Below are 16,781 nucleotides of genomic sequence, written 5' to 3' on the forward strand. Positions count from 1 at the left end.
CTCCATAGCATTTACACAAAGTACACACAATCTTGATTCTGAATGACCTAAACTGGATACACCTCATAATGCACGTAATAGCAAGGGCATTTCACAAAAAACATTAGTTATTAATAATACTAATAATAAAAAGTTTAAGTAATTGAAAGCCAGGTTCTGTTTAAGTTAACAAAAATCAGTATCATCACCCTGATGCAAAATTTAGGAAAGTTAAGTCTGGCTGTAGAATTTTTCTTTGAACCAGGGTCACTATGGCTTCTTAATATAAAAAAGCCAAACTATTGGTATTTCAATGTATAGGAAAAAGGAGTGTGTATGTATGAGTTGGGAAGGGGACAACCACACAGCACTATGGCAAGGGTGGTGTCAGTGGTGCCATGGCACTGGGTGCTATTGTATGGGAGACTCCAACTCAAACTGGAAGGAATTAGCACATGGCGGGGGGGGCTAGGGATGTTCTGCACAGGACATGCACCATGTTGAATGCCTGGCTATGGCTCTGCACCCACCCAGCACCATTTCTGTCCTCAGTCTTATGCACCCCTTCTGCCACCACTGGTATTTTTATTCCTTAAAATACACCCTTCTGGAAAAGGGGAATAGGTAGTAAAGTCAGATAAGTTGATTACACTAATTTCTGGATAGGGGACTGCTATAAGCAAACTTCTTTAGACTGAAAGTAATTGAAACTGTCAAAGATAAAGCTGATGTAGACTTTGGGTGAAAGAATCCTAAGTGCTTTTTCAGTGAAAAAATAGTCCAAATTACATTACAAAGCTTGCATTAAGAAACTAAAGCTGACACCACAGTTTACCTGAGATACAACAGTTAGACCAGTGAACAAAAGTACTAACAGTTAGGCACTCAAATCCCTTAGCAACCTGAAACAGTGAAGGAATACACCAAGACAAAAATGATCAACATATTTCTTATCTACCAAAATACTAATTTAGTACTGACAGTTGATGAACCCCCTACTGACCTTTGTCAAAGAAGAGATATTTAGCTTACAGATCACAGATGATAAACACTAGCAACAGCGAGAAAGAAATAAAGGTGTCCATTTCTTTACTTTTTATATTGTGCTTTTAGGGCCAAATCCTGCACTTAGTTAACTAACTTGATGGATCGGGAACTTTAAATCACACCGCTCTAAACTTAGTCAAGAACTTGGGAAGTACAACTTAAAACATTACAGTGAAAACTTTAAACTCCAAAGACATAAGTACAAAATAGTTCTAAAAGGAGCACAGCATGAAAGTGTTATCACATAAACAAGAACAAGAGGTATTTGCAAACCACAGCCAGTATGGTTTAGTTTTAGCTAATCAATACTAAAATAGATTTTTATAACTAACAAACAATGGGAGCCACAGCAGCAGATAACTGAGGTAATCATTACACAGAGAATCTTTTCATGAAAACTAAACAGGAAGAAACAGATTTGCATTGACTCTGACCTCAGAAGGCCTGTGGGCAAAAGTTTAGAGGGACTATAAAAACAAGCTTCCTATACAATCGATGCACAAATCAACATCAAAAAACGCTTACTATAAATACTGCCACAGACAGGCATTTTATTTTCCAAAACTATTATCACATCACAGTTCCTTTGGTTACAACAGTAATACAATATTTGGGACTGTCACTAACTCATTTTTAAATTGATGCCAAGAGTTGTGTCAGGTCCACTGATTGTGACTATAGCAACTTGGCACCACCCTAGTGATGGGCGATCTACAATCTTAAAACCTAAACAACTAGAGAAAAAGCATGGTGGCTCCCACAGTGCAAGTAAGGTTGTTTGATTGGAAGGAAGGCTGATAAAGCTGGTACGTGAGGCTGCTCACTCAACTATTTCTTCAGAACTTGCTATATAATGTTTAACAGCATGGTATCAGCATGTTCAGGTATTTAAAAATTAATGCCAAGTCAAATAACAGCTAAAAGTGTTTTGCATTTGAAAGGTACAAATGTTTTATTTTCAGTAAACTTACCTGTGTGGGGGGCGGTAATGATTTTACTATAAATAGTTATGGGGTAGTCAAAGTCCAACTTTCCCTTTGAATATATATAAAATTAAGCCTTGACAATGACAACAAACCAGTAAACTCTTGAAAACACACTATAATACATACCAAAAGCAACAAACAATAGTAAACCTGGTACCCAATGATTTTATAGATCTCACTGGAAATGAGCAAACACCAATGACCTCTCTGCACCACTGTGACACCTTCAGCATATTTCCAAAATAAAATGGAGGCTTAAATATACCATATTATATTCATGTTAATTTACATGTTCTTAAACTACCTACAAACCCACCTTCCAGTGTTTCACGGTATAATGCAACTGGTGGCAACCAAAAGGGGAGAAAGCTGACAGGACAAAATGAAGAGACTTAGATGGTTGCCTCCTCTCCCTGCTCTACTCAAGGAAAAGATTTGGAGGGGGTGGAGAGAGAGGGAGACAAGAGGGAGAGAATACACAAACTAAGAGACAAACAGAAAAACAGTAGTACGCAAAATTTTTCACTGGTAAGGTGCAAAAATATTAGGAAGTCAAAAATGGACTGTATGACAATACTCAGCTAACCAAAAATTGTGGAGAACTAGAAGGACATGCTACCCTACTATGATTACGTGAACATCTCCTGTGCAAACATTTTATGCTCTTGCCAATGAAGAATGCCAAATAAAATATGTATTTCCCCAATGAATGGCATATGATTTATGATTTATTGTCTCTGACGTTCTCATGTTCCTGATGAACACAAACCTAGGAACACTAGTGTAAAGATAAAATAAGGGCAAATGAAGGACAATGCACTGTAATATAAAACTCACAGTGCAGAATTACTGGCCTCTTTTTTCCATGTTTGTAAATCAGCAGTATTTTTGCTCAAGGGAGTGACATTCACACAGGCACATGTGCACCCACCCTCCCCCTTCATCCCCTTAGACAAAATACACTTCAGAACCCATAACTGTGCTTATGTTCACAGTAATGTCAGATAATTGAGCAGTTACTGTCATGTAAGAGAAATAAGTGTCTCAGAATTCCAAGAATTATATAGCAATTTTTCACAATTGCTTTCCAAGCTGAGTTGCACACTTGACATTTCATGAGTCAAAGAAAAATGTAAATTTATGAACAGAGAGAACTTCTTTTAACAAGTCTTCAATCCAAATACAAAATATTAATTGGGATATAGGATTCTGCTTTAAAATTGTGATTTTTGAGCTACACCCATAAAATACTTTATATGTACAATACATTTGATACAGATTCCAAACTTCTTCTATCACCTAGGTCTTTAAAAGCACAGACCAAATGCTTTTTTTTTCCTTTTCATTTTTTTGAGGGGGAGAGGGGAGAAGAGGAGGGAGGTAGGAAAGAGTCAGTACACAGGGGTAATTTGTGGTAAAATTACCCATGAAGCCAGGATCTGAACAAGGAACAAGACAGTAGGAAGCAGTAAGTGTGCAGCAAGGATCTGATCTCACTTTCAAGATGAAGTGAAGTATCTGAGGCATTATTTTTCTTAAGCCTGCAAGAGTCAAAGAAAGGAAGGACATACTATGCTGTTTATAACCAAAACCAAAGCAAAATCTGGCAAGCAATGAAAAAAATTACTAAATGTTTAATCAGCTAGATGAAAATTAAATAAATAAAAAGAGCTCCTTTCTGTTGAGGCTATCAGCCAGACTTCCAGGTGCTGCAAAATGGACTGAGAGCTATATACTCATATACCTCTTGAATTAGGATGTAAACTCTATGGGACAGGTAACATGTCATTTTGCAGACTTCATAAGACCACCTTTATGTAGTGCCACAATGCAACAATTTTATGACAACAATTTTAGTGTTATTCATTTTTGTGCTTCTGACTAATGGGTGTCTGGTAAATATGACCACCACCTATACTGCTGGAAGTATAAAGGATCTTTCTAGTTTATGACCTCCATAGAAAAGCAGGCCTGGAATGGGCTCCATTAAGTTCCACTCCTGCCCAAGGCAGCATCATCCCTATCCAAACTCTACAGCATTTCTCCAACCTTTTCTTAACACTGCATGAACAACCCTCTTATACAGCTACCTAATTTGTAACAGGTAAAGCAGGGGACAAGGACAATACCAATGTCCTATCATTGCAAGGACAAGAAGTAGTTTTGGTAAAACACACTTGGGAGATCCAAGGAGATCCATCACCTGAAGCCTTTGACTGGTGCAAGGAAAGATCACCTGTGCTAAGATCACCTGTGCTAGATGTATCAAACATACAGCCTGTGGGCAGGACCCAGCCCAAAGAGGTAGGTCATCCATTAGAGCCCAATGCACAAACTACAATATAGGAGTTCCAGCAGCTGCATGGATAAAAGATGCCAAGGCTCAGGTAATGGATCTCCTTGGATTTCTCAAGTGTCTTTTATCAAACTAATTCTTGTCTGGTCAGTGCCAGGGTACAGTGGCTCTGGAACCCATAGGGTCAATGCCACTGTGCCAACATGGTTCCAGAAGCTGCTGGGGGTTGAGCCCTGTGGGCTGAATCCAGCCTACAGAACTGGGTCATCCAAACTGCATGAACAACTCACTTGTACAACTACTAGGCATAATGCCCACAAATGTCAAAACACCCCAACTTGCTACGGATAAATTAGGGGCAAGGGTACTGTCAGTATCAAACTTACAGCCCATGTGAGCAGGACCAAGCCCTCACCTAACCCTCCACTGTAACACAGAAAGGGGAGCCGAGCGACATCTCCACTAATGCTTTCAGTTCCAGAGTCAACTGTGGGTAGTCTGGATCCAGCTCACAGCACTGAATGGAGTTTGATGGCCCTGATCTATGCTACTGGTTTCGAGACTGTCGTGTATGAGGCTATAAAAAGTGATCCACAGATTGTACCATACCCTCACACTTTTTTATGAAACATTTGATAACAGGATATGGTGGTCCGTAAAAACTGAGGACTGACAGTGCTCTGTTGGTCCAACAGGTTTGGGAGCTACTGCTGTTTGCTAGTCTATTTCTCCCCCACCCTCTGTTTTTGAGCAATCTTCCTTCACAAATAGCTGTAGCTAGTTTCTGTAGCTGCTCCAAGTCATCTCAAAGCATAAAGGTGATTGCCTGAGCACACATGACATTCTCCAAAGAGATTAAAACTGACTGATTGTATACGTTACACTTTGCTACTTTTCAGCAAAGGATAAGCAACAAAAGGCATGAAAGACTAAAAATGCAGCACTGTACTAGTCTACATGAGTGTCACTCTTGGAAGGTTATTTTATGAAACCTTAAAATGACAGAAAAATTATTTTAAATTGAAGCCTAAATTATATAGCTATAGATGGTTTATATTCCCATACTAGCCAAAATAAAAAAAAAAATTCCTGATGTCTTCGGACAAGCGAGTAACGAATTTTTCAAGCTTTGCCACAGATATTGCCCTCACAACTGAAGTCATTGATCCTCTTTGGAATTCACTGCCATCCTCCATTTTGATCCAAACCAGCTCAGCTTTAAACGGTCTTATTTCTTTTTCCCTGACTTTTCAGGAGAAGGAAGAGTGATGAGTCCAGCTGGCCTGGGACTGACACTTCAATTGTGTCGCTACACAGGCAGTGTTTTGGGGGAATGACTGCATAAATCTGTATGCTGTATTTTAAACTTATTGTTATGGGGACTCTGAGCTTTAGGCATGCATTTTTGTGCACATTGTAACAAGCCAATAAAAGCAAGATTACATAGCTCCTCAGTTCCTGCAGCCTCTTTCCTCTCACTCCTGAGGTAACAGAGGCAATAGGTGCAGCAAAACACTAGGTGGCAAAGAAACTATTATAAATCAGCAGGGATCTTGGTTTTCTCTGAGAAAAAAACTGCAAATTCTCTAATTAATGCCCCCCATCCATGATTACAATGAAATACCATTATATATATGTATGCATGTATATATATGTATGTATCAATTGAACACAATGTTTTATTGACATATTTACCATTTAAAAGCCATTTAGAGGCCTAGCAGTGCCTCAGTCACTATAATAAAATAAATTCTAAATACCTATACATTCTGGCATTTGATTTTGGTTTTTTATTGTGAAAAATTAAAGTTCCCCCACCTCCTTAGCTCAGAGACACAGCTCCAGGCCCTTCACTCGCAAGCCACACCCTCCGCCAGCCCTGCTGGTACCCCTCACTATACCTACAGGCCCCAGCCTCCTCCAGCCCTGTTGGAGGGGGCCCCAGCTGCCAGGACTATGAAGCCCGAGACCCAGGTCTACAGTCCCTTGTCCCCCACAGGAGCACCTGAGCTCTGGCTGCCATGGCAGAGCAGAGCCCAGAGCCTGGCTCTCCCCCATCATGGGCAGCATGGCCAGAGCGGAGCCCGTGGAGGAATGGCTGTGGGCTGCCTGCTGCAGGCTCAGGCAGGGGGTGGAACTGGCTGCTTCTTGCTGTGTATGCTCCCAGGGGAATAGGGAGGCACATGCCCCCCAGATGTGTGTGCGGGGAGGGAGGCGGGGGGTTCCTGCCATGGGCTCTGGGCTCCCCACCCTGCTGCCCTCCTCTGGAGCCTCTGCAGCCCAGCAGGTGGGACCCAATGCAGCAGGGCAGTGTGGGGCCGGGTGGGGAAGCTTCTTGCTGCTACAAGCTCTGCACTGCCCTGGCAATGAGCCCTCTGCCTGCCCCACAGCAGCAAGGGACACAACTCTTCACTGCCACCCTCACTGCTGCGGGGCAGGTTGGGAACACCTTGTCAGGGCAGCGTGGAGCTCACAGCAGCAAGCAGCTTCCCCACCAGGCTCCGCACTGCCCTGTTGTGCTGAGCCTGCCCTGTTGTGCTGAGCCTGCATCCAACACGCATATAGATCTGGGGGGCATGGGTTCCCCCTGACCTCCCTGGGAGTCAGTGCAGTGGCAGGAAGTCAGACGAACCACCCCAGACGAACCACCCGTGGCCGTCCCACTCCCTGCTGGGGCCCTGTGGCCAGGTATTCCTGCTCACAACCCCAGTCCTTCCCAGCTCACTCCGCCTTCCTAGGGGGGCCTTAATCCTCCCCTCCACCAGACTTGCCTGTGGGAGCTGCTCTCCAGGCTGCCTGGTGGCCATGTGCATGTATATGCAATTGATGCCCCCTGCTTGACCGCCCTTTCACTCCCCCTCCAACCCCTTGCAGGCTGGAATTCTGCCAGCCTGCAGAGAGCTCTTTGCAAAAATGCAAAATCCCTGTGTTTCTCCATTAAAATGAAACTCCACATTTTTCTTGGGTAAGAGAGGGACTCCAGGTCCCCCACCCCCATTTTTCTGGAAATGGAAAACCTGGATCCGTGATGATCAAGTATAAAAACTGTGATCACAATTTACCAAGTACCTAGCCACTGTCAAGTTACAGCATAGGCAAATGCTAAGAAGAGATTAGAAGGAACATAGTAAAGTGGTACCTTGTACTCAGCCAGCAAACTGATACAATAGCTATTTTTTTCACTAGTAATAATGAACTCTACCAGAAACACTAACACAGATATGTCACATTCTTGTCTGCTGTTAGTTTAACTGTAAAGATTGCAAATTAATTTTAATATTAAGAAACAACTGTATTCTTCTTTGACATTTGTAGATTAATTTTCCTAGCTAATCTGCAATTTAAAAAAAAGGAGTTTCCTAGCAAGTTCTTTTGGCGAGTATTTGACCATCTAGGTCCTCATACCAGTCTCAAATAGAGCACAGCTTTAATTTGATGCATTACTTCTTCTCAAATGGACAAAAAATTTGGGAAACAGTGTAAGTACAGGGAAAGTGAATATGCCAAGGCTTGTGATAGTAGCCATTTTGAAGAGTTTCTCTGAAACAGAGGATGTATACTCTTAAGAGTTCTCATTTGGTACATTTAGTGTACTAGAACTTGACAAAGAAAAACACCCAGAAAACCCCTCCTACTTATTCCCATCAGTGTCACGATCAGAAGCCTGAACTAATTTGGCAGCACAAGAACAGGATTAACACAGGAAAGGACAATTATTTGGGCCCAAAAGCCACCTTAGTGAGTTTGAATGAGCTGTTGTGGGCCAGGTCAGCTGGCCTACAACAGCTCACCCCCCAACCAACCCACAACAGCTCACCAAAACTCCTCAAGTGGCTAGGCAGAAGGGATGGGGCCCCAGGCAGATGACAAGCAGCATTTGAGAGCAGGAGAGGGTAGGTGGGGCCAGGGCCGGGGTCAGGATTGCAGGGCAGTGACAGTGCGAGACTGGGGCCACTGTCTGCTCCCTGCATGTCCCTGCAATGGGCTGTGGTTCTGCAGGCAGGGAGATGCAGGGAGTGGATTGAGGCTCTGCCCCAGGACCTGGCCCTGTGCTGTCACTGCCCAGTGATGCCGGGGTCTTCCCAGAGACCAGCCAGGACCCACTGCTAAGAGGATGGGATCGGACTGCAGACAGGCATGGAGTGGCATCCCACTCCTGGGCATCACTCCCTGCCTGCCTGCGGCCCCATCCCATCCCATCCATCCAGATGAGCACACCCTGCTCAGGCTCATCTCCATAGAGACCACACCCGCCCGCTCCATCCGGCACCTGTTAACAGTAGGTGTGGGGAGGACAAGCTGGGCTGCTCTGGCAACAGGGCTAGTCCAGCAGCAGAGACTGGCAGGGGCAGCTAGAAGAAGCTGCCACTGTGGGGGCAGCCAGGAAACAAGCTCAGCCCCTGCACTGCCCCAGCTCAGCTGTCCACCCAGGGCAGCAGGACTGGCCCCGCGTGCCACAGCCCAGGCTGCCTGGGCTGGGCAGGGCCATGGAATGTGCCCCTAGCTGATCAAAATCTCTTGGCAGGCCAAATCCAGCCTGCGGGTCATATCTTGCCAACCCTAAATTAAGAAGTAAGAACAAAAGATGATACCACTTCACTTAAATTTGGGTTTTTTTCCTGCATTTGGCACTCAAGGTTCCATTGTCGTTCTGAAGATCTCGGCAACAGAAAACTGTTTAACAGAGTTTAATTTAGGAAATCACCAATTTTGACAGTTACCTTAAAATGATCTTTTCAACCAGACCTACAGATCAGTGAGATTCTTGAATCAGACCTACATGTGAACAATGCAGGTCCCTCAGGGCACTTAAAGCAAGTCAAACCACAATGGTGCAACTAGACTTCTCTCATGACCGCACTGGACCTCATGCAAAGCCCTCTATAAAAGTATTCAAAAGCTGCTAAGCTTCTTTCAGTTTCTCATCAAGAACTGTCTGTGCTGCAATACCTTTAAGAAATCAAAAAATTAATGATTTCAGTGTAGATGAGATAATTTCCAGATGACTTCCTTACATTTTCAAGAATTTAAACTGCAAGTGTACATTAAATCCCTCTCTCACATATTTCACTTCCCTTCTTAGGTAGTCAGCTCTTTGCGACAGGAACAGAAGCCATTGTTGTCAAAAACCAGCATAGATATTCTCAGCCTGAATGCTTAGGATCCAGTCTTGAACAACGTAAGGAAGCTGAATGTTTAGTAAATGGGTATTTAACATTTTCTGGAAGTTAGAATTAAGCCCTAAAAACACTGTGGCACCAAAAAGTAACCAATCATTTTAAAAAATTGAGCCAAATCGTAACATCTATTTGCTCAGTGAATAATACAATGCAGACAGGATTATGATAGAGGCTTCTGCATGCAGCTGTAATATTAAGATGCCTCTGTCAAAATATTAGGCTATACTTGGCACTCAGAAATTAATCTTTTCTTGAAGAGAAGTGGTATTGAAAAAAAAGAGTTTTGAAGTTTGTTTCTGCTTTTAAAAAGAAGGATCCAAGACTTTTTAGTTGCAGCCAGATCTGACAACCCCAGTATCAAGTATAAAGCTTAGAAACACCCTTTATGATAGGAATCAATTTTCTAAAAGTGGAACAGTCTCTAAACACAGTGATCACTATACAAAATTCCATCAATCAGCACACAAAATCACTACAGCATTCTGAAACCTTCTCATTTCCTGATAAAACCAAAGTCAACGTATTGACCACTATTTTACAATACCCACACTTTGCAGAGTAAGGGTGCTCAACTCTGGTCTACAGGTCTGTAGGGAGCCTTGCAGGCTGTGGCTCTGTGAGCTAAATTTGGTGTGCAAAGCCTGATCCTGGCATGCAGGCCTAAGCAAGGGTGGCACGGGATCCCAGGGCCTGATCCCAGTGTGCAGGGCCAGGCAAGGGAGGCACGGACCCTCAGGGCCCAATCCTGGAACACAGGGAAGATGCAAGGTCCACTCCTGGCATAACAGGGTGGTGCAGAGATCTGGGGCCCAAGAGCCCAACATGGGGCCTGACCCCAGTATGTAGGAGCCAGCTGAGGCCACGTTGGCATAATCCAGCACCAGTCTATACTGCAGATCAGCTCCATGTCATTTATTTGGCTTGCGGTGCCAAAATGTTGAGCACCACTGGTTTAGAGGTACACACAACAAATTGCTTAGTACATAAGATAAAACACAGAAAACTGCCTTTTATATTTTTGTCTTTATAGAGGAGACCAGAAAGCAGTCAATCAATAGATCATATCTGAAGGCTGCCGCATGAGCTATACCACTCACAGTGCCAAAATGATCCTTGTAGTCTAATAGAAGCATTGGCAAAGTGTTCATGCACTCAGGTGCGCAATAGAAATCACAAAAACTCTTTGGTTGGACACCCATTCTCTTCTTCCTCTCCCTCATTTTTCTTACTAAATTTCTTTAGAAATAAAGAAGATAACAAAATGCCTATGGCATTATATGCTACCAGTCTGATTCTCCTCTTTCTAGCTTACAAGAAATATTTTGGATGTTTGTACTTTTCATCATGGTATTTTGTGCTTAAGTCTCTATCAGCTCTCCTCTTGCTTCCTTGCTCAACTACTGCACTCTTACAAGAATTTGTTTGCTCAACCACTGCACTCTTACAAGAATTTGTTGTTTTTATGCTCTACAGATACAGTGACTATTTAATGTATTTATATCTATAGACATGACTACAAATCTTAGATCAGATTTTTTTTTCTTTCCTTATTTTTTTTAAATATCTATAATATCTTCATATCATGCCCCATATGGACAAAAGACAGACAGCTCCCAGAACGGCCTAATCATACTGGAGCGGTGAGGGCTCAGTTTGGTCCACTGTATGAGTCAGATACCATAACTACATAGGTGCATGCTTCTAATTGTTTTTACCTTTTTAAAAATTTTTTTGAAGGAAATACATGCAGGCACAAATGGACATCTTAAGCTTCTCTTTCAGCCCCATAGCAGAGAAAGTCAGGTACGGAAAAACATTATTAAAAACACAAGCAGCACACACTTTATTCTAAAAAAACCAAAACAAAAAAACCCAAGAAGAACCCACCACCCATTTGAAAAATCAACAAATTAAGTACACTTACACCTAAAGAATTCAAACACTAACCCTCCCCCTCCCATTTTTAAAAATCTTTTAAAATAAACTAGAGTTTGACATGGATGTTCTGCTTTTTAGACCACCTTTGAGGCCACATTAACAGACTTCTGCCTAAGACCCCCTCCCACATCTACTAATTCAGTCTTCTCCACTCCTAACTTCCTCCACAGTCTTTAGACAACATTATGGTTTGATAGAGTTTTTCAAGGGACCAGCATTCCTTAACACCCCTGTTGCTTCAGAGGGAATATCTGTGACATGCAAGATGATACCAACTGTACATTTTACCTTAGAGTATCAGGCACACAAGGCAAACACTTAATTGTCATTCAAGTGACTACTCCAGCTAAAGGAATACTAACTGTCTTCCTCCTCTGTTCTACAGCTCCAATATACTGTCTTTACAATGGCTGAGAAATCCATACCAAAAATCCAACCTGACAGCATTAACACCAACTGCAATGGGAGAGGGATACCTTTGTCTGATGTTACGATCGGACACTCTTGAGATCCGAGTTCATTATAAATATTTTTGTCCATGTCCTTTATTAAGTATGAAGGTTCTAGCTTTGTTCTTTCATTCAATCTACTAAAGTAACCCACTGCAATTAACTAAAATGGAAAACTTCTGCTCCATGTCAGAAAACCCCCATAATTTTACACACAGATGCATATCTTTGCATTTCCATGAGAAAGATGATAAGAAAAAAGAATTTTCCAAAGTCCATTTACTATTAACTAATTACTACTGACTTAGGCTACAAAGGTTGGCTATATTTACTTCCGAAAAGACATATACAACATTGGAAACGATCTTACTCAGACTAATAGCGCAGTTTCTCTACAATATTCAGGAGCTGATCAAACCAAATAAAGTCCAAAATGTAAAACCACACAAACTATTTAGCTCACTTTAACTACATCAGGTTATATAATGTTAGCATTAAATATTTAGTCTCTTTAAAACTTTAAGTACCTTCTTCCAAGATATCAAGGTTTTCATAGTTAAACCTGTGTGCGCTCTCACATTCATTCTTACAGTCATATTCAAAGATCTCCTCTTCATTTACTGATTCATTTAATGACATTGCTAAAGTTATCCCAAGGCAGAAACTGTCCCACACGTCAGTCCCCAAGGAGATGGCAAGCCAGCCCATTGGAGAGATAACAACCCAAGTAAAGTCCCTACGGAGCAAGTACCATCCTTGTCAGCCAGCATACTTCAACTAAGAGTACTAGGTGATAATCTGTGTACATGTCATTAGCACAGCAGCTTTGTAACATACAGAAGAAATGGAGGGGAGGAGCATCTGTATCATAATTTCTGAAAATATATTACATTGCTCCCGATAAGTAAATATAACTATTTTAAAATCATAACAGCTCAATTTGCACATTTTGAATAAACAAGACTTAGTATGCTGAAAGCTTTTTTTTTTTTTTTTTTTAAAGAGAAAAATTAATTCACTTTGGGGAAAAAAAAAAAAAAGCTCTTCTCCTCCCCTGGTATTCAGAATTAAATGGTAGCGTCCTCCAAGTTTCATAGCAACAAGGAAGTAGAGACTGATACTTGGACTGCTACACCTGTTTGAGGGTGGGGACTTTAACCAGCAAATCACCTTTGTAAGTTATTGCCTTCTGCTACAAGTAACAAATTTCACAAGACTTTCATGAAATTTCACATACATAGTTCTTACAAACTGTAACCACTGCATGGTATGACTACTGCAGCATCAGTCAGGCAAAAAAAAAAAAAAAAAAAATCACATAAAAAATATTTATATAAATAAAGAATTGGCTTTTAATTGGTCTCAGCATAGAGAAGAGCAACACAGAAATAACAATAACAATACAATAACAATAATTATAAAATAATCATAATAATAATCATAACAACATTAATCCCCCCATATGATGAACATCCAAAATCTTCATCATAACTTCTCATGGGTATTTTTGGTTTTTTGTTGTTGTTTCGTTCCCCCTACCCCCAGTTATAACCTACTACATAACCTTTCCCTACTGTATTCTTGGAAAACTAAAATACAAAAAACCCTGGTTAGCATCACAGAGCATTGCTCAAGAGATCACAGTAAATTCACACACATTCTCAATTCCAATGACAAACAAGACTGCAGGAGTGAACAAGTCTACCTCATTTGTGTTTGCAAACAAACCTTTATGAAACATGTAGTCTAGATACAGATTAACTTAGTTTAATCTCTGCAAACAAAACATTATATGTGGTGTTTAAATTACTTGGTTGCCTCCCCTTCTTCACAATGTCAAAAAGATGCCCTTTACTTGTAAAGAAAAAAAAAATATTACATTGCCCTCAGCCCAAGGTACTGTACGATAGCAGCAAAGCAGTTTCTGGATTGAAGGACAGGACAGACTTGTAGCACAGAGCAGTAACAATAATTTTGTCCTCAACCAGGGTGTAACTGATAGCATTAAATGAAGTAAGAAGGGCAGAAACCAGACATTAACAGATCCTGGTTTGAGTAAGCACAATAGGGTGGGTCCATAAAAAAGTAATTAGAAATGTATTCGAAGAGAGACACTTGAGACAGCGAGAAATTGTTTAAGGTGGTGCAAAATATACCTATTACAAATAGGATGAAACCTAGGTGAAAGGAAAAAAAAGTTAACATAGAAGTTAGAAAATGATTTTTCCTAATATTACTAATTATTAGGCTGCCTAATTCCACTCTTTAAAACATTTACCAGGTAAGCTGATGAAAGTTTTACAAATTTCTCATTTAAGAGAAGAACTATACAATGGCAGAGACTGACTGTGATGGATAAATAGTTTTCATCTGCCATCCTAAATCTGTGATTAGTGTTTGTCCCACTTCATGTACTGATTATATAGAATTCTTAACACTGGAAAATATCTGTTCAGTATGTGCTAGATATATTTATTTCATTTTGACAAACTTTAGCGTTTAATTGTGCTCCTCTGCTTAATCTCCTAGTAACTGAACATTATAATTTATTTTTTCTCCAGATTTGTTTCTGTCTAGATGGCAAATCTAATTACTTAATATAACAAGGAAGTAGGCATTCAGGATCTCTCCCACATAAATTGGATTTATATCTTTGCTTGAGCAGCAATCATCTACTGATTTCAAAGGTAGTTTTTACAGACAGGGAACTTAAGCCTGAGCTATCAATCAGTGGTTCCGGTCTTAACTATTATAGGTTAATGGTGCTCATGGTTTTGACTCTGTGGACCAGATGAATGGCATAGAGCTGGTCCAAGGGCCAAACTGGGCCCCAGATCCCCATGGTGCCCTCACCCACCTGGGATTGGGATCTAGGGACCCTGTGCAACCCCTGCACATCAGGATTAGGCCCCATGCTACCATGTGCACCTAATCTAGCATGCAGGGCCATGGCTCATGGATCCATAGGGCACCCTGCAGGCCAAATTACATGGTACCAGGGGCACCCTGCAGGCCAAATTACATGGTACCAGGGGCTGGATGTGCCCCATGGGTTGGGGCAGGGCAATCCTGTAATAGATAATAAACAAAACAGTAACCAGAATTGTTTTGCACCTGTCACAGTACCATTCCCAACATTCATGCCTTTGTTGTGTATGAGCCAATGGTGTGCCCTAGTTGCGAAGAAGGCTAATGGCATACTGGGATGCATTAGTAGGATCGCTGCCAGCAGACAGATTAAAATGATTCTTCCATTCTATTTTGGACTGGTGAAGCCACATCTGGAGTACTGTGTCCAGTTATGAGCTCCCCTACTACAGAAAGGATGTGGACAAATTGGGGAGAGTCCAGCAGAGGGCAACAAAGATGGTGAGGGGGAACATGACTTATGAGAAGAGGCTCAGGGAATTAGGCTTATTTAGTCTCTATTTAAAGAAGAGAAGACTGAGGGGGGATATAATAGTAACTTTCAACTACCTGAAGGGTGGTTCGAAAGAGGACGGAGCTAGACTGTTCTCTATTGGGGCAGATAACAGAACAAAGAGCAATAGTCTCAAGTTGCATCAAGGAAAGTTTAGGTTAGATATAAGGGAAAAACACTCACTAGGAGGATAGTAAAGCACTGGAACAGGCAACATGGTAAGGTTGTGGAATCTCCATCCACAGAGATTCTTAAGACCCAAGCAGACAAAGCCTCGGCTGAGATGAGATAGTTTGAGATGGTTCTGCTTTGAGCAGGGGATTGGACTAGATGACCTCCAGAGTTCCCTGCCAACCCTAATTTTCTATGATTCTGTGATCTGGATATTACAAAGGAGACAGCAAACTGTTAAGAAACCTGGCATGTATTTAAAAAGCTTATAAAAGAAAGGAAAAAAAAAAAAAGATACCAAATGGTTATTAACAAGAGTAACATCAGTCTTAATATCAATTCATTAAAGAAATAACTCTGAGGCCTGACCCTCAGTCTTAATATTATATTCAGATGTTCAATGTAAATATTTTTAATACCAAAACAAACAATAGAAGTTAAAAAAATCCCCAAGCGCTTAACACTCTTCTGAAGCCACCTAAACACAATATTAGTCCAGTCATTTGCCTTGTACAGAATAGCAATTTTTCATGAAAATATTTTTTATTATTATTATAATTAGTTTACTACTGTATACAGCTTGACCACTAAATGTTTCAGGTACTCTCAACTTAACTTCAGTTACATCTGGGAAAACATGACATTTTTAAATGACAAAGGCCTGAATTAATTTAATGTTCAATTATTGTTCCAAATGGCTCCCTCCATCTCTCTATTTTATAGTTAAGTATTATGAATTGACAGATAAGATGAGGGGTTTTTCCTTGTTTCCAAATCTGTTATTGAGTGGGATCCTTCAGAAATCTACCCTAGCCTCATATCTGCTAAGCAGTTACCCTATTTAACAACTTTGAAATGGAACCAAGTACATACTTAGGACAGAATAGGATGAGGATTCAAAATGACCTTGATAAATTGGAAACATAGTCTGAAATTAATCAAATGAAAATTGGTAAGAATAAGTACAAAGCTATATGCTCAGGATGGAACAATCAAATGAACAATTATAAATTAGGGAGTGCCTCTCTGGGTTGCATTACTACAGAAAAAGACCTCAGGGTTCTGGTTGACTGTAAGCAGATTATGAGTTAGTGTGCTATTTTTGCAGAAACTATGCATAATGGGTTGTATTCATAGGAGTGTCACCTGCAACTTAGAGAAAGCAATTCTTCCACTATTCAGTAATGGAGAGGTTTCACCTGGAATACCGGGTCTATTTTGGAGCACTGCACTTCAATACAGATGCAGATCAATTGGAAAGAGTCCACAGAAATGCAACAAAAAACAATTAAAAGGTGTAGAAAGGATGACTTG

The 16,781-nt window shown here is 41.0% G+C and overlaps 1 protein-coding gene across 11 annotated transcripts in view; it reads right to left on the minus strand.

The window, feature by feature from the left end:
- The window catches only part of TRAK1 (trafficking kinesin protein 1), a 188,845-nt gene that overhangs the window by 47,476 nt on the left and 124,588 nt on the right, over positions 1–16,781 (minus strand). The gene's annotated exons all lie outside the window — the stretch shown is intronic.

This window comes from Crocodylus siamensis, chromosome 5 (assembly GCF_052110815.1).
Source record: "Crocodylus siamensis isolate JL-2025a chromosome 5, ASM5211081v1, whole genome shotgun sequence".
Taxonomy (NCBI): Eukaryota; Metazoa; Chordata; order Crocodylia; family Crocodylidae; genus Crocodylus; species Crocodylus siamensis.